A 23,814-nucleotide genomic window follows, 5' to 3' on the forward strand; every position below is an offset into this window, starting at 1 on the left:
TTGGGAGGCAGCAGGTGATGACTCAAGTACCTGGGTCCCTGCCACCCATATGGGAGACCTGGGTGGAGTTCTAGGCTCCTTACTTCAACTTGACCCAGTCCCTGGTGTTGTGGGCCTTTGGGCAGTGAACCATAAATGAAAGATCTATCTCTGTCTCTGTCACTTAAGTAAACAAAAATAAACTTCTAATAATAAAGAATGTATTCTGATAGTATCAACATAAATTCATTATTGTTAATGGCTCTAATGCTGGCTGAAGAAGTATGTATTAGTCTTTTCTTCTATTGTAAAGTTACTGCTTACTTGAAAAAAAGAAAACTTTAGTAATTTTGAAAGGCAGAATGGCAGAGAGAGATAGAGGGAGAGAGAGGAATCTTTCATCCACTGGTTTACTCCCCAAATGGCTGTAATGGCTGGGGCTGGGCTAGGCTGAAGCCAGGAGCTAGGAGCTTAATCTCCGTCTCTCACATGGGTGGCAGAGGTCTAAGTACCAGGGCCATCTTTCACTGCTTTCCCAGGTACATTAACAAGGAGCTGGATCTAAAGCAGATCAGTCAGCACATGAACCAGCTTTCATATGGGACTCTGGTGTCCCAGGACCTGGTTAACTTGCTGTACCACAATGCTGGCCCCCATAGTTCTGACTTACAAAAGGTCACTTATTAGAATATATCGTGCATTAGAACTAAAAATTTTATAGGCTTATCTGACCTTAAAAAATGCCTTGAATAGCTGTTTCTCCAAAGATGATATACCAATGGACAAGTACATGAAAAGATGTTCAACGCCATTACATGTCAGAGAAATGCAAATAAAGACTAGAGTGAGAAATCTCACACTCCTGCTAGGAAGGCTATTATCAAAAAACAAAGAGGAAGTATTGGTCAGGATGTAGAAGTGTAAGGTGCTGCAGCTACAATGGAAAGAAGTATGGCATTTCCTCAACAAACTAAAAATAGGACTATCATATCATCCTGCAATTTCACTTCTGAGTATATAATCCAAAAGCATTGAAATAAGGATCACAAAACGATACCTACACTCCCACGTTCACTGTGGTATAATCACCAATAGCCAAGACATGTTTCCATCAACAGATCAATGAATCAAGGAGGTATGGTGTATGCATATAGTAGAATTATTCATCCTTATAAATAAAGAGAATATTGCCATTTGTGAATATAGATAAACTTGAAAGACATTAAAGTGAAATAAGCCAGTCACAGAAGGAGAAATACCACATGATTCATGTTACGTAAATTACTTGTAACAGTCAAACTTATTGAAGCAGATAATATAATTGTCATTATGAGGGGTGGGTTTAGAGATGGAGGAAAAGGGGAATTTATACACAGTAGGTTTATGTTTCACCACAGTGTCTATAGTTAACAATATGGTATTTTGAATGAAGTCAGGAGCCAGAAACTCCATTTGGGTCTCCCACATGGGTGGCAGCGGCCCAAGTACTTGGACCATCTTCTGCTGCATTCCCAGGTGCATTAGCTGGGAGCTGAATCAGAAGTGGAGAAGCCAGGACTCAAACTTGTGCTCTGATGTTGGATTCCAATGTCCCAGGCAATGGCCTAAAGAGCTGTGCCACAATGGTGGCCCTTTAAGTGATTCTTTTGTACCCCTTTCCATTTGTACTCCTTGGAAGAAAATTGTACCTAACTACTGGAGAGTTATGTTCCCCCCTTTAAAAGCACAGTATGCATATAAATTATTTGGCATTCCACATTTATTAATAGATCTTTATCTCTGTATGGATTTGGCCACTGGGAACTCTTTCAGTTGGATTCTCTGTTTGACATACATCTATTAATAAAGGTAGAATTCAAAATGCTCACAGAAAACTGAAGTAAAAGTTTACTTTGTTGTAAAAATTTGAAATACATTAATAGTGTTTTTATAATACACATTTTCCATAACTTTTTGAAGACCTCTCATATACAATGATAAAGACTTTGTTTTTTAACATGCTAGCATTACAAATTCTTTAGGCTCATATTGTATACTTGCTGACACAGTCCCAGAATCAGTCATTATTCCAAAAATCCCTGTTCCTTTTTATTTGAGAGTGTACTAGACATCAAGATCTGGGTGTTAGGGGCCGGCATTGTGGCTGAGGGGCTTAAGCTTCTGCCTACAACACTGTTATCTCATATGGGTACCAGATTGTGTCCCAGCTGCTCCACTTCCAATTGAGGTCCCTACTAGGTAGTGAGAGATGGCCTAAGCATTTGGGTCCCTGACACCCATGTGGGAGACCTGGAAGAAGCTCCTGCCTCCTGGCTTTGGCTTGGCTCAGCTCAACGCTGGCTGCTGGGCCATTTGGGGAATGAACCAGTAGGTGGAAGATCTCTATTTCTCTCTGTCTCTCCCTCTCTCTGCAACTATGACTTCAAATTAATAAACAAGCATTAAAAATTATTGGATGTTATGTGTTCTACATTGGATTTCAGTAAACTGCAGTTAATATATTCATGAAACTGACATCTGTTCCAAATGCACAGAGGATTAAAAAAAAGCAGAGTTATCTCAACAGAAGTCAGGCTAAGTGTCTAACATAAATATTACAAGTCTGTCTCCTCTATCCCACTACTGTTTGATTGTTCAATGTTGGCAATAGAGCTCTGTAGGCAGATACTAGTGTTCTTGGTACCTAAATCAGGTTTCAGCTACAAGTCAATGACTAGAGGTGGTGGAACTTCCATGGATGTTTATTAGAGTGTTAAGGTCTGATGAGATGAGATGCATGGCCTAGGTAAACTAAAGCTGTTACATGCAAAATCAAGGGACCAATCCAGAGAAGGTGGGTCACAGAAACAGCTATGAAATTGATCTTGAAAAGGGAAATTTTATGGTAAAAAAAGAAAGAAGCACTAAAAGCACTAAAAAGTAAACACAGCTGCTGAACTGAAATAGAGATTACAAGAAGAACAAACAGAAAAATGAAGGGATTAGATGTTAGATTGAGAACAAAATGAATCGATTGAGGGCATACTGAAAAACATACAGGGGAAAATAATCTGAAATTAGAAACATCTTCAGCAATAGAGGATCTCTGTCTACTTAGGTTAACTATGGAAGTGAGGAATGAGTAATGAAAATCCAAATGGCAGTGTCAGCAGGATTATATATGGTTTGTGGCTAAATTATGTTTTCTGGACCTAATGATATTTGAAAACATCTTCAAAGTTAAAGTTAGCATTTTAATAGGAGTCGGTCTCCCTTGGATTTAGATAATAACACTGTAATTTTCTTTTCTTTTTTTTGACAGGCAGAGTTAGACAGTGAGAGAGAGAGAGACAGAGAGAGAGAGAGACAGAGACAGAGACAGAGACAAAGGTCTTCCTTCCGTTGGTTCACCCCCCAAAATGACCGCTACGGCCAGCGCACTGTGCCAGTACGAAGCCAGGAGCCAGGTGCTTCCTCCTGGTCTCCCTGTAATTTTCTTTTCTTTCCTTTCTTTCTTTCTTTCTTTTTTTTTTTTTTTTTTTGACAGGCAGAGTGGACAGTGAGAGAGAGAGACAGAGAGAAAGGTCTTCCTTTGCTGTTGGTTCACCCTCCAATGGCCACTGTGGCCGGTGCGCTGCAGCCGGCACACCGCGCTGATCTGATAGCAGGAGCCAGGTACTTATCCTGGTCTCCCATGGGGTACAGGGCCCAAGCACTTGGGCCATCCTCCACTGCACTCCCTGGCCACAGCAGAGAACTGGCCTGGAAGAGGGGCAACCGGGACAGAATCTGGTGCCCCGCCCGGGACTAGAACCCGGTGTGCTGGCGCCACAAGGCGGAGGATTAGCCTAGTGAGCCGCGGCGCTGGCCAATTTTATTTTCTAATATACATCTTATTCATTGCTTTATTGTACATACCTAGTCTAGGCACGAGACATATTTACTTAGGTTACTGATGCTTTTCATAATGAATGAGCTCAACAAAACCACATTTCAAAGTTAGCAAGGTGGAAGCTTAATATTTAAGAATTTGCTTTAATCTCTATGTTCTTAGGTGCTGATGCTTTCTCTGAAAAGAAATTTGTAATTGGCAGGTACAACATCACATACTTTTGTTGAACTCCAAGTTCTGCTAATTTTCAGGATTTTTGTTTTCTGTAGAGCAACACTTTATAAATGCCAGCTCTTGTATTCAGTGCATTGGCAAGTAGCATATGACTTTTCAATCTCTAAAGATATATTGCAAATCTGTAATATTTCTCAATTTGGAGAAAATGACACTCATTTGTCAAGTGAAAACTAGGCTCAGGCTTTCACTTTTTCTCTGCTAGAGGACATTAGATGTAAAGATGTTGGCTAACCAAGTCTGGGCAAATGACCTAGAGTTGTCAGTGCTATATTCCTATACCCAGAGAGTTTAAGGGTCTGGGCTGTGCCACTGATTAAATCTTGTCGAGGACTGGTTTGCTTGGCAGTTTGGCCTGCTTTCTCATAGGTGTCATGGCAAAGGGCATTGCTTTGTGAATGATTAGGCTTATAGGGCTGCCTCCAACTCCCACTCTATTGTATCCTATTGGATATGACTACAGCATGTAATCTGAACATAAAGGATATTGACTGGCAACTTTCTCATATGACATCATATCAAGTTAAGACTTACAAGTGTTTAGAAAAATAATTGCTAAAGCTGTAACAAATTTAGTACCATTAGAAGATGAGTGAAGATTTAGATATGATGTTTTACATGCAAAGAGTAGAAAGAAAATTATTTAAGTGGACCAGGATGTTCTGTATATTACATTAACTCTTTTTTTTCTTTTTTTAACTTTTATTTAATAAATATAAATTTCCAAGGTACAGCTTTTGGATTACACTGTTTTTTTTCCCCCCTATAACTTCCATCCCACCCGCAACCCTTCCATCTCCCACTCATTTTCAATTCTCTTTATATACAGAAGATCAATTTAGTATATAATAAGTAAAGATTTCAACAGTTTGCACCCACACAGAAACACAAAGTGTAAAGTACTGTTTGAGTACTAGTTATAGCATTAATTCGCATTGTACAACACATTAAGGACAGATCCCACATGAGGAACAGGTACACAGTGACTCCTGATGTTGGCTTAACAAATTGACACTCTTGGTGTTTATGGCATCAGTTATCACCTTAGGCTCTTGTCATGAGTTGCCAAGGCTATGGAAGCCTTTTGAGTTTGCCAACTCCCTCCAATCTTATTTTGACAAGGTCATAGTCAAAGTGGAAGTTCTCTCCTCCCTTCAGAGAAAGGTACCTCCTTCTTTGATGGCCCGTTCTTTCCGCTGGGATCTCACTCACAGAGATCTTTCATATGGGTGTTTTTTTTTGTTTGTTTGTTTGCTTTTTTTTTTTTTTTTTTAATGCCTTGGCTTTCCATGCCTAAAATACTCTCATGGGCTCTTCAGCCAGATCCGAATGCCTTAAGGGCTGATTCTGAGGCCAAAGTGCTGTTTAGGACATCTGCCATTCTATGAGTCTGCTGTGTATCCCGCTTCTCATGTTGGATCATTCTCTCCCTTTTTAATTCTATCAGTTAGTATTAGCAGACACTAGTCTTGTTATGGGATCTCTTTGATTCTTAATCCTATCATTGTGATCAATTATGAACTGAAACTGATCACTTTGACTAGTGAGATGGCATTGGTACATGCCACCTTGATGGGATTGAATTGGAATCCCCTGGTATGTTTCTAACTCTACCATTTGGGACAAGTCTGATTGAGCATGTCCCAAACTGTTCATCTCTTCCCTCTCTTATTCCCACTCTTATATTTAACAGGGATCACTTTTCAGTTAAATTTAAACACCTAAGAATAAGTTTATGTTAATTAAAGAGTTCAACCAATAGTATTAAGTAGAACAAAAAAAAATACTAAAAGGGGTAAAGTATTAAGTTGTTCATCGATGGTCAGGACAAGGGCCGATCAAGTCACTGTTTCTCATAGTGTCCCTTTCACTTCAACAGGTTTCCTTTTTGGTGCTCGGTTAGTTGTCACCGATCAGAGAGAACATATGATAATTGTCCCCTTGGGACTAGCTTATTTCACTTAGCATGATGTTTTCCAGATTCTTCCATTTTGTTGCAAATGACCGGATTTCATTGTTTTTTTACTGCTGTATAGTATTCTATAGTGTACATGTCCCATAATTTCTTTATCCAGTCTACTGTTGATGGGCATTTGGGTTGATTCCAGGTCTATGCATAGCCTTGGAAGTAAACACAAATAGAACTTTTCTCTCTCATCTAACAATGTAATATTGGATACTTTCTCATCTTTTATATGAAGTAGAGGAGAAAGTAAAGGGGAAAGCAAGACAGTGATTAGGAAGTTCCTCACCTCAAATCCAGGCCAGGAAACTAAATTGCTTGCTTGTAAGACATAAAGTGTATCCAGATTAACCGCTTTTCCCATGAGCCACACCAAGACACACATTATTTATGTTGAAACAAATGCTTTGTTTACCTTAAACGAACTGTGATGTTTACTTTAAGGTTTGATCCTCTGCTTTTGTTACTGTTTGTTCCCTTCAAAAGCAGATTTAGTCACTATTATGAGAACAAACCCAATTAATCAGTTTTTCCCATCTAACCAAAGCTTCCTTAATTACTAACCCATGGTCTAATAAGCAGAAACAAATACCAGATGTAGTGTAGTGGTGTAGATTGCAATACAAACCTCAGCAACTAGTTTAAAAAAAAATTTAAACCACAGACACAGCAAATCTTGTACTCTTCTGCCAACTACTTTCAAGTACTTAAACTAATCCATGATGCCATAAATTACCGAAATCCACTTAAGTGGGTTCACTGAATAATCTGATTTTTCAGAATGTACGTGGACCCACCCCCTCACCTACAATCAAAAATAATTTTAGGGGCAGGCAACGTGGCTCACTTGGCTAATCCTCCGTCTGCAGCACTGGCATCTCATATGGGCGCTGGTTCTAGTCCCGGCTGCTCCTCTTCCAGTCCAGCTCTCTTCTGTGGCCTGGGAGGGCAGTGGAGGATGGCCCAAGTGCTTGGGTCCCTGCACCCGCATGGGAGACCAGGAGGAAGCACCCGGCTTCTGGCTTCGGATCGGCGCAGTTTCGGCCATAACGGCCATTTGGGGAGTGAACCAACAGAAGGAAGACCTTTCTCTCTACCCTTCTCTCTCACTGTATATAACTCTACCTGTCAAATAAATTTACAAAAATAAATAAAATCTTTAAAAATAATTTTAAAAGTCCCTTGAGAATGGAAATTCCATGGTGACAGGCGCTTACTTTGGTTTACTACCCTATGTTAGCACATGGAACTTGAGTACCTTTTGAGTCAATGAATGAATAAAAAGATGATAATAACCAGTGATCAATAATTTTATTCTACTCTGAGTTTGTGCATCCATAGTTTGTTCACTTGTTCATCAATGTAACAAATATTTGCAGTTTCTACTTGTGATCAGGCTCCATGCAAAGCACCAAGGCCATAGCTATGAATAAGGTGGATCATGTTTCTTACCTTCTCCAGCTTTATTTCTCACTAAAGAAAGTAAATTTATTTTATAGTCTACATACTATACTGAATTTTAAAATGCTTTTAAAGGTCTCATTGAATATCTTCTAAGGAAAGTCAGCACCATGTAATTTCTCTAATTGAAGTCTTGGTTATTTGTATCCCATTGCTGTATATTTGTGTTTTGTTCATTGCTGTAGACTTGGTGTGTTGTACCCTGTCTTTCCTTTTTTGGACTATAGCAGGTGATCAAATGAATACAGGAAAAATATAGGAAGAGAACAAAATGCGTTGAAGATCAATTGCATTAAACCTTTATAGACACAGTATCAACCTATACATCCCCAACCTATATTTGGATATCTATTTCAGTTTTTTAAGTGGGAAAAAAGACTGAGAGATTAAAGGTAACATGTTGCAAAACCATACAAAGTCTGAATTGAAACATGGACTTATTGTACCATCCCACCCATCAGCTCACACTGACAAATAATTCAGGAATCCACTATTCTCAGTCTCTGCTCCATGGATTATCTCAGGTTTTCTGCTTTAGCCTACTTAAAAAGGACCCCTACCAAACTCAAGTCTTTAGTATTTTGACCTGTAACACAAGCCAATCATGTTAATCAGAAGAATCTAGATGATGTAGTATAGATAACATCACAATTTTTGATTTTGGTTTGGATAGGCATGGTGCAGGATCAGGCAATTTTCTAGATGGACAGTCTTTTCCACACAGCAGCCTGTGGCCCAGCCGAGCAATGCTTTGACATCTGGGCTGCAGCATGTGCAGCACAGTCTCTTTATTCAGAAGGATGGGGCAGGAAAACACAGAATTGCACACTAAGGTCTTAAGTGTTCAGGTCCTCCTACTAATATTGCATCCTGCAGCACAAATCCCATAGCCATACTTGATTTCAAAGGAGTGAGGACGTGTAAAGAGGAGATCATGGACACTGGCAAATAGTTTTAGGTCCACCTACCAGCTAACCTCTCCACACATCTTTGTAAAATTTGTGTGAATGTCCTATACTCAGAAGACTGTTCTCTATGGCTGCCTCTCTTAATAATATAGTAGGGGCTGGTGTTATGGCGTAGCTGGTTAAGCCACCATCTGTGATACTGACATCCCATAACTGAGAGCCAGGTCCTACTTCTAGCTGCTCTGCTTCCAATCCAGCTCCCTGCTAATGTGTGCTGGAATACTGTGGAGGCTGACACACCTGCTTCGGCTCCTGCCACCCACGTGGGACAGCAGGATGGAGTTCTGGGCTCCTGGCCCTACACTGACTACTGCGGCCTTTTGAGGAGTGAAGCAGCAGATGGAAGATCTCTTTCTCTCTCTGTCTCTACCTCTCTCTCCATTACTCTGCTTTCAAATAAATAAATAAAAATTAATAATTAATAATAAAGTATTTTTTATTTTACAAATGGGGAACCTTTCAACAAAAATCCCTGTTTAAAGGATAAAACACCTCTGCTTTTGTTTTTTAAATACATAATCCAGTTAGGATTGAGGAGTTAAAAATTATAGATCAATAAAAACAAAACAACAACAAGAATACTAAATACCCATAAATCTACAATCCTATCATTCCTTAGGGACAGCGTTCCCTCGATAAAATTGAGCAATGTGTAGGTTAACATCCCATATTTACCCTTTCTCTCATATTTCCATGCTTCTGGCAGGAACTGGAAGTCCTTGCTGATCTTCATAATAAGATACTCTTTTGAGATTTTAAAGCTGAAAGTGTTCCAAAATTTCAGCCAGAAAGTGGTATTGCCTACACGGCAAACATGTCAAAAATGAGCATATTTACTTCTTTATGATAGAATACTATTTAGAATTGGATACTATGACTCTAGGTATGTAATTTTAAAATTTAACACTTAACTCATTATTTTTATTGAATTATTTCAATTTTACTATATCTTTTTCTTTCATTATTTTCATCTAATTTAAACAAGACTAGACATCCAATATGTTTGCTGAAAAGTAGAATTAGACCTGGGCCTTCTGGCTTCAAGTCTTTCCCCATTTAAACCAAGATTTCAAATATTATTTTTAATTAAGACTTCTAATATATATCAGTACAAAATATTCATAAGCATTTAATAAGCATTTACTGAACATTTTCAATAACGTCAATAATGTGTTAGAAAAAAGAAGTACAAGGATGAATTATGCAGAGTAATTTTAGGGCAGCTTCTGAAAATTTCATTATCTGAGAGGATTGCTATGTAAAAAAAGATAAACTAAAGAATTACTACTTGTAATAGAGCACTGAGAAATATTATCATTCAACACACACAATAATAGTTTTTATTGCCACGCTATTGTATAGCCTGTTAGTAAAATTTGTAATGATCTTTTTTACTTAGTCATACATCAAAAACTCTTTCATTTTCACTATGGAAGAAGAATTTTAGGCATTTTTCAAAGCTTTGATGTGGTTATGCGTTTGTTTCAACAGCCTTCCCCCTTCCCTTCTGTGGCATCTTCTTGAATCCTAAGCCAGTTTCTGAGTGCATTTGATCTAGTCATTGTCAAGTGCATTTGATCTGCCAATGCAAATAGGACTGAGGTGAGCCTGTTGAGTTCATAAAATATTTTTTCCAATGCATTTTACCAATTAAGTAGTAAAACACAGTGGTGCTATTTTGTTTCCTTAGCAACCTGGAATACATTGTATGTTAAAAAAAAATTGCTCCAGTGTCTTGAAAAATTTATTTCTACAATTACTGTAAGCTGGCTTTTTTCTTTTGGGACCACTTCAAATTTTGACAAAAAAGGAGAATATCAACCATGATGTGCCCCTTTTCCAGGAGCTGATGAGATTTTGCTGACTACAGGATGATCTGCAGGGTCAGATGAAAGTTAAAATCATAGAATCAAATCCCATTAGAACCAGAATTCATGTTCATAGGAACTAACATTGTATTCTATCTCCTCTTTGTAGGAGACAAATTTTGAAATACAAATACATATTTATAAAATTGTGTTGCCTCACTGCTTTGGAGAGTTCCTTCTCATGCTTGCATAGATTAGCGTTTAGTCAAAGGCTTGGAGAGAACCCTCTGCAGTGCTGCTGCAGAGTTCACACTGTGGTGCTCCCTAGTCCTTGATACTTCACCTTGCAAACTGTAGCTGCCTCGGTTACTCCAAGCTCTGACCTGTGTCACTTCAAGATTGTTAGGTTATATTTGCTTTTCCTTGGTCTACTCTGTGGTCCAGAAACTGCCCCAGGCAGAGGGTTTGGCTGGGACTATGTTAGGGTTCATCTGTCTTTTTTTCAAACCTTCTCTCAGGGATCATAGTCCTCACATATTGTTGTTCAATTTCTGAAAACTGTTTTTGGATTTTTGTATATGACTGTGTGTGTGTCTATGTGAGTGTGTGTGTGTATAAGCCAGATCCCTTTATGCAAAGAAGCTAAACCAACCTGAAAATAACATTTTACAGAAGTGTTCAAGTTGGCCTTATGGACAATATTTTGGGTCTTATGACATATAAAAGTCAACAGGAGCCGGCGCCGTGGCTCACTAGGCTAATCATCCGCCTAGCGGCGCCGGCACACCGGGTTCTAGTCCCGGTCGGGGCGCCGGATTCTGTCCCAGTTGCCCTTCTTCCAGGCCAGCTCTCTGCTGTGGCCAGGGAGTGCAGTGGAGGATGGCCCAGGTGCTTGGGCCCTGCACCCCATGGGAGACCAGGAAAAGCACCTGGTTCCTGGCTCCTGCCATCGGATCAGCACGGTGCGCCAGCCACAGCGTGCCGGCCGCAGCGGCCATTGGAGGGTGAACCAACGGCAAAGGAAGACCTTTCTCTCTGTCTCTCTCTCTCACTGTCCACTCTGCCTGTCAAAAAAAAAAAAAAAAAAAAAAAAAGTCAACAGGTTATATTAATTTAGGGAAGTGTTGTGTTCCTGTCTTGTCTGATTTTTTTTTTTTTTTTTGACAGGCAGAGTGGACAGTGAGAACAGTGAGAGAGAGAGAGAGACAGAGAGAAAGGTCTTCCTTTTGCCGTTGGTTCACCCTCCAATAGCTGCTGCGGCCGGCATGCTGCGGCCAGCGCACCGCGCTGATCTGAAGCCAGGAGCCAGGTGCTTCTCCTGGTCTCCCAAGCGGGTGCAGGGCCCAAGCACTTGGGCCATCCTCCACTGCACTCCTGAACCACAGCAGAGAGCTGGCCTGGAAGAGGGGCAACCGGGACAGAATCCGGCGCCCCGACCGGGACTAGAACCCAGTGTGCCGGCGCTGCAGGCGGAGGATTAGCCTAGTGAGCCATGGTGCTAGCCTTGTCTGATTTTTAAGTTAATCCCTTAATACCCATGTATACTTGAATATCCGAAAGTATCTAAAATTTCTTTTGATTTTATTATCAGTGTAAGAATGTTATTGGAGGGGATTGTTAACTGTTATAAATGGATAATAACATCTGGCACTTTTTATGAACATCTGTGGCAGTGGATATTCATGAAGATAAAACATGTGGGGTGGTTTTTTTTTGTTTATTTCTCAGAAGTAAATCTTATGCTTTTATTTCAATCTGTTTAAAAAGCCCATGAGAGTATCTCAGGCATGGAAAGCCAAGACACTATGGCAAAAAATGACCTAAATGAAAGATCTCTGTTAATGAGATCCTGGTCGAAAGAAGTGGCCATCAAAGAAGGAGGTACCTTTCTCTGAAGGGAGGAGAGAACTTCCACTTTGACTATGGCCTTGGGGTAGAGAGGGAGTAGGATATGGGATGGTTTGCGGGTGGGAGGGTGGTTATGGGGTGGGGGAGCCACTATAATCCAAAAGTTGTACTTTCAAAATTTATATTTATTAAATAAAAATTTTCTATTAAAAATTATGTTGCCTCAGGTCAGCAAAGAACAGCTCAAAAAATCTTTTTTTTTTTTTTTTTAAATGAAGCTCAATTCTCTAGGATGCATGTAACTACTAGTTGAACTATTTTGATTTCTGGATTCTTTTAAACCTCTTGTGTCTCCAAGGAATTCCACATATCACAGAAATTAAGATGAGTACTTCCTCATTTAACTTCCCTCCCTTCCTCGATCTAAGTCCTTACAATGGAATTTGGATATTTCATCTTTTATAGTTTTGATTCTTTTCTCAGTAATTTAGCTGCATCTGAAATTTCTCCTTTGCACATATTTTTTTCTTTGGACTCTGATGGAAGAGTCTCTTAAAGTAGAAATTAAATGTTCCAGTTAAATGTTGACTTCAATGAAAGTCTTTATACTGGTAACCCTGACTCTCCTATGTAGCTGCTGACAACCACAGAAGGCTAATGGAGCCAAAGCAATTGTGTAGCCAACCAATGATTGCTAATCAGATGCTTTATTTTAAAAACTTGGCTACAGTGTGGAAGATAGTATTTAAAAAATAAGTCTAGTGCAGGACAGTTTTAAACACCACATTTTTAAATTGCTAAAAAATAATCCTTTCATTATACTTAGTAGTGTTCAGAACCTTTAAATTATTATAAATTATAAATTATTATAAAATTATTATAAAATCAAATGTGAGAAAAGTTAGAATAAAAAGAAAGATGGGGCCAGTACTATGGAACAATGGGTTAAACCACTGCCTGTGATATTGGCATCCCATATGGGTACTGATTTGAGTCCCTCATGGCTTCTCCACTTCCAATCCAGGTTCCTGCTCATTTGCCTGGGGAAAGCAGTGGAAGATGGCTTAAGTACCTGGGCTCCTGTCACTTAGGAGAGATCTGGATAGAGTTTCTGGTTCTTGACTCTGGCCTTCCCAGCTCTAGCTGTTGTGGCCTTTTGGGGAGTGAACTAGCAGATGGAAAATCTCTTCCTCTCTCGCTCTCTGACTCTCCATCTTTCTCTGTGTCTCTGACTTTCAAATAAATAAAATAAATCTTATAAAAAATAATGAATTGATGGAAAATTAGTTAAAGTAATAGATAAAAGCTGTTGAGCCTGAATAGAGAGAAAGTTATGACAACATAGTAACAATGTGCATGAAATTGGGTGGGAGGGTGAAAGTGGGAAATGCTAATATGTCAAATTGCTACACAAATTTTTCTCTTTGTAAGTTTGCAAACAAAATTTTACCAAGAGAAAATCTAGAATTAATAGATATCTTCTTGAGCAATCCAAGTGCATTTTGAAGGAACATCAATGTAGATCTAGTACTAATTACAAAACATGAGCAGTCTTCAAAAAGTCTATGCAAAATGCAAGTGAATTGCATATTATGAAAAAAAGTGTACTGATTGAAACAGTCTTTACACCAAAATAAACATCTTTTCATTCAATTTTTCAATGAACTTTTTGTAATATCTTTGTTTTGTGAAAATCTTGGATGATCAGATATATTAACTTGACTGTGGGATGCAAGTATCTTATAAACAATCCCTAGATGCCTCTTTTAGATGTATTTTTCTGTTAGTCAATTGAATCAGAAAAAAACTTATATGTATTAAACACCAGATAGACAGCAATATCAAAAATTATATTAATGATATTGGTATTCTAGATTAAACTGATTGTTATATATCAAATGCCAAGGTACTACATATGCATTATTTTTGTTTTATTGTGTCATCACACAAACCCATGGAGTGATTCTTGTGACATGACTCATGGAGCATGTATTCATGGGAAGAAACCCTATATATATATATCCATGGTAAGCTTAGACTGAATTCCTGTGTTGTTTTTCCAGGGAAATAGGAACACAGAGAAGCGAAGTTATTTTGCAAGGAAAGAATGCTCTGACTTGGCTTTGAACTTGCCTCACCTTCCTAACAAGCATATAGCTTCTGATGATACCAATTAGGAGGGCTGTGTCTTACTGTTTCCCAAGACAACAGCCAATTTCAGCTGCGCAACACTCCTTTTATCCGTGTTTGGTCAAGGCAATGCTTACAAACCATATTCCCAAATAGATGGAGTTTGAAAAATCGATAGGCCGGCGCCGCGGCTCACTAGGCTAATCCTCTGCCTGCGGCACCGGCACACCGGGTTCTAGTCCCGGTCGGGGCGCCGGATTCTGTCCCGGTTGCCCCTCTTCCAGGCCAGCTCTCTGCTATGGCCAGGGAGTGCAGTGGAGGATGGCCCAAGTGCTTGGGCCCTGCACCCCATGGGAGACCAGGATAAGTACCTGGCTCCTGCCATCGGATCAGCACAGTGAGCCGGCCGCAGCAGCTATTGGAGGGTGAACCAACGGCAAAAGGAAGACCTTTCTCTCTGTCTCTCTCACTGTCCACTCTGCCTGTCAAAAAAAAAAAAAAATTGATGCCAAATCAGAGCTACATCGAAGAAATAAGTTCATAGTGCTACTAAGCATTGTGGGAAGAAGAGAGTTGGCAATAACCTAGTAAATGTTGTATGAACAAATAGAAGAAAGAAGCTCCAAGCCTCCAACCATAAATGATGTCAAAGAAGGGGAAATGTTGCCTACCCTGCTTGGATCAGTGCATTGTACAGAGGTACTGAAATGTGGCTCTGCTCTCCATAAATATGTATAATTATTATTAATAAAAATTTTAAAATCTACATTCCCAAAATAGTATTGTAATCTCCAATGCATATGAGACTAACTTTGGTTTAGTGAAGTTAAATACCATGACCAGAGACAACCGTTGTCACAGGATACATAATGAAACAGGATCTGAACTCCACATGGAAATCAGCAGTCGGATGTCTCACAGCATAGCAGAAATCCATGTGAGCACAGACAACTGGTTGTACAAGCATGAACTCACAAAACAGTCAAACCAAAACTCATATCACTTCTCTCCAGTGTAAGAAATACTTTTTTGTTCCTGAATGAAAATTCCAGCAGGGCTATGGCCTTCCTGATGTCTCCTGAGTACCGGATAGATCTACAGACATAAGAAATTACAAATATAATCTGATTCAGAAAATCACAATATGAGCTGAAGCAAAAAAGGCAGTTCAATCCCAGTGGGAGCATGCACATAAGGAAGGAGAACTAAAAAATTTTTGCTGCCTCTGCACATAGCCTATGTACTACAGAAATACAGTTAGAATTGATTTGGGTATTACAAAAAATTTTAGGGAGTAGACAAGTTTAAAAATAGAATTAAATATTTTCAACCATATCTTCACCAAAACTTCTCCAATCTTTTTTTAGAGATTTATTTATTTATTTGAAAGGTAGCATTAGAGAGAGAGAGAGAGAGGTTCCATCTGCTGGCTCTATGTTCAAATGGCTGTAACAGCCACAGCTGATCCAGGTTGAAGCTAGGAGCCTAGAACTCCATCTAGATCTCCCAGGTGGGTGACAGCAGCCCAACTATTTCAGCCATCTTCTGATGCTTGCCCAAGCTCATTAACAGGGAGTTGGATCAGAAGTGGAGCAACTGAGACTTGAACTGGCACTCATATGGGATGACAATGTTGCAGGCATTAGCTTAACTTGAAATGCCACCATGCTGGTCCCCTCCTCTCTTTGTCTTATATACATGTTCTTGATCTGGCCTATTTTCCCAGAGCTGGGAATGAGGCCTTGGGGCCACTCCCTTCATGAAACAGTAATATTTAGGAGCTGGAATTTGTCATCTGTGGATTTCAACATTGTTAGATATACACTTGAGCGTGTACCAGTCAGGGTTTCCCTTTGTAAGGAACAGAAACCAAACTAAAAATGAACTTATTAAAACAATATTTGGTGTTTGCTTACGCAGCATGTGTGCTAAAATTGGAATGATATGGACAAGATTAGCACTGGCCCTGTGCAAGAGATGACAAGGAAATTCATGAAATGTTCCAATTTTTCAAAACTTTTCTTTGAAAAAATAACTTCATGTGTCCTATAACAAAATACCTGACCATAAATCCAATTCCATGTTAAAACTAAGATTGATTCATTATGTTCCTAAATCTCTATATATGAAATACATAAAGCTTAGATGCCTTAAATAAAATGAAAAAGCAAAAATGTAAGATTGTCTAGGACATTGTGGCTGTTTACATATAAATAAAATATAGAATGCTATCATTTTGTGTTTGTTATTTCTATTTCAAACAAGATGATTTCTCATAGTACCACTGGTAGTATTCTGTTATTCAGTGAAACTAATGACTATACTGGATGCTATTTTATAATCTGCAAACGATTATATGTCTAGGTCATACGTAATAAGAATTTAAAACAATAACTCAAATATATTTTCTTAAAACCTGGAAAAACACAGAATCTAGGGGAAAGTTGAAGGATGTGGATTAGAAATGAGGCAGAAACAAAGGAGGCTGGGCTGCAGCCAGGACCAGGGTGAAAAAGGGGCTATGAAGAAGGCCAGTACTCCTTCCCATGGTTTATTTCTTCTGGATTTGATGGAGCTACCTGCTCCCAAGAGGGATTCTCCTTTTGCCTCAGGAGCTCACAATACAAAGTCCAGAGCAGGTACCTCTGACAGACTGAACGGAGATGATAAATCCTGTGTCCTGCATGTAGGGAGGCTGTAAAAACAAGAACTTGGCATTTGCAGTTTCTGGAGAGGGAGGAAGGTTCTGTCTTCCACCAAGCCTCATAAAGTGAGAAATTTACCATGTGTAGAAAGAGAGTTCAGATATTTGGTGTCCAGAAAAACAGATGGACAGGAGGATTCATGTTCATAAACTTTAATGACTGGTAGACTTGGAACAAAGTGCCACTCATCTATTTAGTTCTATCTCCCATCCAACCAAGAGAGACCCCTATACAGGATCCAGGGAAATTCTCTTTTAGCCTCTATTTCAGTTTTCAAATGATGGAGAAGTGTACACACTTCTAGATTGCATGAGCAAATCTTTGGCAATTCACACCCAAAATATTTTTCTTTAAGATTTCCAGTTTATGGTATTGTTGCGTTTTTAATTTCTTTCACTAAGCATTTCGTCTTTACCTAGATCATTGTTTTCTTACTGTTCTGCTTTTTATGTGGTAGTCAGACATGAGTCTACTATTCTCCACTAGGAATGGCAAATTTAGAAACTGGAGGGAGGGCTGCAGGCTTGGAGAGGGCGTTTACCCAGCCTGGGGTGGTACTAGGGAAGGGAGGCTGCTGTGGGTTTAAAGCTCTGGGGCTGGCGTCGGGGATGGACACGGGTGGAAGAGGCCTGTCAGTCACAGGCAGCTCACTTCCCATGGGACGCTGCCTCCTGCAGTGCTGGGAGGGCTGTGGGGAAGCCGTGATGGAAATGGTGGGTGGGGGGCCCTTCTGCAGCCCCTCACCTGGTAACCTCCTCATGCAGACGCACTGGCCGGGGCTCCCGGGTGGCAGACCCTACTCAGGGCCAGTGGACTGCAGAGTCCTGTGGGATCCGCGCTAGGACAGGGGGACTGAAGGGGCCTGTAAGCGCTGCCTCCTGGGCCTGAGGAGAGACAGGTGGGCGGAGCCTCGGCCTGTTGCCTAGGGGTGGTGTTGCTTTAGAGAAGGTCTGGGCCCTGTGCCCTCTCTCAGAGGCCCGAGGGAGGAGGGAGGTCACTGGCCTCATGTTCTGCCTCTGGGCCCTCCATCCCCCACCCCAGGGATCATAGAGAACTTTCACCTCAAAATCTTTCTAAGCAAAGTGTGAATAGGATTTTTACTCCCTTTGTACAGTATTCTGAGAAACACAAATAAACGGCATCGTGTTCCTGAAAAAAAATTATTTTTTTATTTTATTTTTTATTTTTTATTTTTTTGACAGGCAGAGTGGACAGTGAGAGAGAGAGAGACAGGGAGAAAATTCTTCCTTTACCTTTGGTTCACCCGCCAATGGCTGCTGCGACCCATAATTGTATATATTTATGGAGCACAATGTGATAATCTGACCCATGGATACAATATTCAATAAGCAAATCAAACATTTTTCATTCATGATGGCAGTCTTCAAATGCCTCGTTTTCTAGTTCTTTATAAAAAACATGATAGCAACTCTACTTGTTATAGAACCTTAGAATTTACTCCTTCCATCTAACTGTATTTTCTTTTTCTTTTTTAAAGATTTTATTTATATATTTTATTTATTTATTTTAGAGGTAGAGCTACAGACAGTGAGAGGGAGAGACAGAGAGAAAGGTCTTCCTTCCACTGGTTCACCCCCCCCCCCCATGGCCGCAAAGGCCGGAGCTGCGCCGATCCGAAGTCAGGAGCCAGGTGCCTCCTCCCTGACTCCCACATGGGTGCAGGGGCCCAAGGACCTGGGCCATCTTCCACTGCTTTCCCAGACCATAGCAGAGAGCTGGATGGGAAGAAGAGCAACCGAGACTAGAACCTACATGGGATGCCGGCGCCGCAGGCAGAGGATTAACCTCCTGCGCCACAGCACCGGCCCCACTGTACTTTCCTGTTATTCAGCCTCCCTCTATTGTCCTACGTTTCCTAGCCTCTTTTAATCCCTATTTGACTCTCTTCTCCTATGATATCAACTTTTTTAGTTTCTACACGTTATTGAGAATATATGATATTTCTTTTTCTGTGCCTATTTTATTTCACTTAGCATAATGTCCTCCATGTTCATCCTTGTCACTGAACATGACAGGATTCCATTCTCTTATAATGGTTGGAAAATATTCTATTGTGTCCAATGCCACATTTTCTTTATCCACTGATGGACACCTCAATTTTTTCCATATCTGGGCAATTGGTAGTAGTGCTGCAATAGATATGGTGATGCTGCTATCCTGTTGATATACTAATTTAATTTCCTTTGGATATGTGGCCAGTAGTGGGATAGGTAGATCATAAGGTAGTATGATTTTTTAAAGGAACCTCCATGCTGTTTTCCACATGACTATACTAATTTATCAAATAAATAAAGATCCTATAATTTGCTTACTGTCACAAAAGAAATACGTGTCAAGGATTCACAGAAGTTTTCCCTTAAGTTGGGGAAAGGGGGAAGTGTCTTTTTCTCACCACTACTTTTCAATATTATGGTGGAATTACTAGACAGTGCAGTAACACCAAGAAAGGATACAAAATGCATACATATTGGGAAGGAAGACATAAAACTGCTAGCAAATGTCATTATTGCATGTATAGAAAATTCAAAAGTACATCATAAGTACCCCTGGAACAATGTTAGTGTAGCAAAGTGGCGAATTACATGTACAATTTAATTGTTGTTCCATGTATGGGTAAGAGCTAGGATTTGAAATTTAAAAACAAAATTAAGCATCATTTAAAATTGCATCAGGTTAAAAAGCAATTTCACTATTAAAGTTGGTTTTGGTAGATATTCTTTATCTAGATGAGGAATTTCTCTTCTGTTTCTTGTTTGCTCAGTTTTTTTATGCCAAATATCTTTTACAAAAGTTGATGTAACCATTTAACATTTTTGCAGTTTGTGTAGTATGTCCAATTTATTGATTTTTTAAAATGCTGACAGCCTTGCTTAAGTGGGATAAATACCACTTGCTTGTACTACATAAAATTGTTGGATTTTACCTATTATTTTAAAAAAAGAGAGATTTCTAAAGGCAACCCAGAGGAATCCTTAATCCAGTTCTTCATTAGAAGAGATGTGCAATTCGGGACATGCTCAAGCTGACTTACCTCAAACGGTAGAGTTAGAAACATACCAGGGGATTCCAATTCAATCCCATCAAGGTGGCATGTACCAATGCCATCTCACTAGTCCCAGTGATCAATTTCTGTGCACAATTGATCATAATGATAGGACTAAGAACCAAAGGGATCACATAAACAAGAATAGTGTCTGCAAATACTAGCTGATAGAATCAAAAAGGGAGAGAATGATCCAACATGGGAAGTGAGATACACAGCAGACCCATAGAATGGCAGATGTCCTAAACAGCACTCTGGCCTCAGAATCAGCCCTTAAGGCATGCGGATCCAGCTGAAAAGCCCATGAGAGTATTTCAGGCATGGAAAGCCAAGACACTCTGGGGAAAAAAAAATGAAAGATCTCCACGAGTGAGATCCCAGTGGAAAGAACGGGTCATCAAAGAAGGAGGTACCTTTCTCTGAAGGGAGGAGAGAACTTCCACTTTGACCATGGCCTTGTCTAAATATTATCAGAGTCAGTGAACTCAGGGGGCTTCCATAGCCTTGGAAACTCATGACAAGAGCCTAGGGTGATTACTGATGCCATAAACAAGAGTGTCAATTTGTTAAGTCAACAACAGGAGTCACTGTGTACTTACTCCTCATGTAGGATCTTTGTCCTTAGTGGGCTGTACATTGAGATTTAATGCTATAACTAGTACTCAAATAGTATTTTTCACTTTATGTTTCTGTGTGGGAGCAAACTGTTGAAATCTTTACTTAATGTATGCTAAACTGATCTTCTGTATATAAAGAGAATCGAAAATGAATCTTGATGTGAATGGAAGGGGAAAGGGAGTGGGAAAGGGGAGGGTTGCGGGTGGGAGGGACGTTATGGGGGGCAAGACATTGTAATCCATAAGCTGTACTTTGGAAATTTATATTCATTAAATAAAAGTTTAAAAAAAAAAAAAAAAAAAAAGGATTCACAGAAGTTGTAGAAATTAAGTAATATTCTTCATTACCCACTGGACAAAGATGTTGTCAGAAGTATCCACTTTTATTACTACCATGAAATTTTCATAATGCTGAAGTTCAAGAAATCTTCCCACTTCAACTTCACAGAAAATCACTTAATTTGACAGTTAATTGTTTTACTCAAATCTCTGTACTTATTAAAGAAGCAATAGTTCCCAGGATTTCATATGAATTCTAAGGTCTCTAATGATTTGTTGGACACAGAACTACAAATTATAGGCCATAGAATGTAAACTTAAAATGGCCTCTGGGGGAGGTGTTTGGTGAAGTGGGTAAGATGCCTCTTGGGATGCTCATATCACATAACATTCTGCCTCATTTAAGTTCTGGCTCTGGTTCTAATCTAGCTTCCTTCTAAAGCTCACCCTGGGACAGCAGTAGATGATAATTTAGGTACTGACCTCCCAGTGGGAGACCCAGATTGAATTCTTGCCTATTGGTTTCTCCTTGGCCCAGCCCTGGCTGTTGCAAGCACTGGGTAGTGAACCAGTGGATGGAAGGTCTCTCTCCATTTATGTCTCTATGTCTCTATCAAATGAAGCAAGAATAAATAAATAAATAAATAAATAAATAAATCGGCTTCCAAGATCTTATGTTGACTTGTATTCTCAACAAACTGATCAGACCTTCTTGAAGATAAGGCAAACCTTACTATTCTTTGGATATACTGTTATTTTTGCTGATTTGAGGAATGACATGGTAAATTATATAGGGTATGGAAAAATCATCATCCTAGGGAAAATTCTATAGTTATTAAAATATCCTCTCTCTTATTCATTCCATTAACACAGCTATTGTAGTTGTGATATGACATATATCTCTATATATTTGGTATGGATGTGAAGCACTAGATTTGAATGTTAAGACTGCCAAGCCTTCTTCATGTGAGGAACAATGTTTATCATACGTTGAGCACCAAGGAAATATTATTCTGAAATTTTAGCTTATTTGGAACATTCACTGTGACATTAAGTTACTATAGGAAGTAAATAATACATTTATTGCAGAGGAAGAATAAAAAGAAGTACTAGCATTGACCAGTTGAGACAAATACAAACTAGGAGCATTTCATTTTTTTCTATTCCTGGAAGTATTTCTCCTCAAGAGCACCATTTTATTACTGGAATAACAAGAACAACAATGTTGGCACCTTAGCTCAATTATGTCTATTGCATTCAGTAAGTTTATTCTCCCAAGAAAAATTTGTTAAGATAGGTAGTTTAGGGCCACCATCAGAGAATTTTCAATGTACTAAGAAGGGCAAAAACGTTATGTGTCAAGCCTTAATCTTTGTGTTGATTGGCCACAGGCCATTAGTATAAACCACAGAGATGAATGTTATTTCTAGGTAATATTGGATTCATACACTGAATTAAAGATGCAACAATTAGAAAGAGAACAAAAACCAATACCTTGGAAGTAATAAGAGTTTTCGGTCTCCAAAGATGAAATATGAAGTGTTAGAAAAATTGATACAGAAGTCTACAATACAAGGTAAACATGGTGAGATCCGTTGTCTTGGCAAATATTTTACTTTGTTAATGGGCAATCCTTATCAAACCATTCCACAAGTCTAGAAAAAATTCATGCCAATGTCTTTTTCTCAAATGTAAAAAGTTGAGCAAAACCTTTAACCCCTTGTCATTAAAATAAACTAACGGGGTCTTTCACACTTCCTGGATGATGCAGTGTGTTCCACAGCAGAAAACAGACCACATGAGGCTTCTGTTGGAAGCATAATCTCTAACTACCTTCTGCTTTGCTACTAGGAGGTAGCAGTGAGTTCATTACCTTTACTTGCACTCATGCTTGAGTCATGTTATCAAAATCTTCGTTGCTTAAGATCAAGTCACTATTGTGGACACTTAAATCATGAATTTGTGTTACTAGGAAACTAAAACTAGTAAAAAATAGTTATTCATACTTGTTAAATAAAAGAATACTGTGATTGTTTTGACAGCAAATGACAGAGAAATTGACTGTAATTGAGCCACACAGACTGTATTATTATAATTTAATTGATCGGTCCAGTGGGAGAGACAAGAAGCCAATTCTATAAAGGAATAGAATTGATGGTTTTAAAAATGGAATTGACTTGCTCATTAACTGGACTGACTAGAAGGGACCTTTTTCTCATTACTTGAATGATTTTTAAACCAAAGATTATAATTCAGGGACACATGAGAAAGAAACAGGATCACTTAAGCAATGAAATAATGCTTATTCTCCTGGTGTTCAGCTGACCAAATCATACTCGTGGTGAAGTCACTGCTAGGGAAGGGAAAGACATAAAAGTACTCCTGCGAAAACCTAACAGAGAAGAACTTGTACCTTCTTGGGCTTAGTTAAGATAATTTTTACTGTTATCTTCTTGGTTAAGTATGGAATATTTAAGCAAAACAACAGCGGATACCAGCACTGTGGCATAGCAGGTAAAGCCACCACCTGCAGTGCCAGCATCCTATATTGGTGTTGGTTCATGCCCTGGCTGCTTCACTTCTGAGTCAGCTCTTCTATGGCCTGGGGAAGCAGTGGAAGATGGCTCAAGTCCTTGGGCCCCTGCTCCTGCCTGGGAGACCTGGAAGAAGCTCCTGACATAAATCTGGTTGAATATCTACCTATATCAATAGATATATCTCTATGACATAGTTATAGATCAGTATGAATATATGAGGGCATTTTTTTTTTTACAGGCAGAGTGGATAGTGAGAGAGAGAGAGACAGAGAGAAAGGTCTTCCTTTGCCGTTGGTTCACCCTCCAATGGCCGCCACACTGATCTGGCAGGAGGCAGGTGCTTCTCCTGG

General features: G+C 39.4%; 1 non-coding gene across 1 annotated transcript; it reads left to right on the forward strand.

Annotated features, from left to right (window-relative positions):
* The first annotated feature begins 16,170 nt into the window (after positions 1 to 16,170).
* LOC127490839 (U6 spliceosomal RNA) lies at positions 16,171 to 16,274 on the forward strand. The gene has a single exon (XR_007919233.1). It is a non-coding gene; the product is annotated as a U6 spliceosomal RNA (small nuclear RNA).
* The last annotated feature ends 7,540 nt before the right edge of the window (positions 16,275 to 23,814 follow it).

This window comes from Oryctolagus cuniculus, chromosome 6 (assembly GCF_051225735.1).
Source record: "Oryctolagus cuniculus isolate XC-2025 breed Fujian yellow rabbit chromosome 6, ASM5122573v1, whole genome shotgun sequence".
In the NCBI taxonomy this organism is placed as follows: domain Eukaryota; kingdom Metazoa; phylum Chordata; class Mammalia; order Lagomorpha; family Leporidae; genus Oryctolagus; species Oryctolagus cuniculus.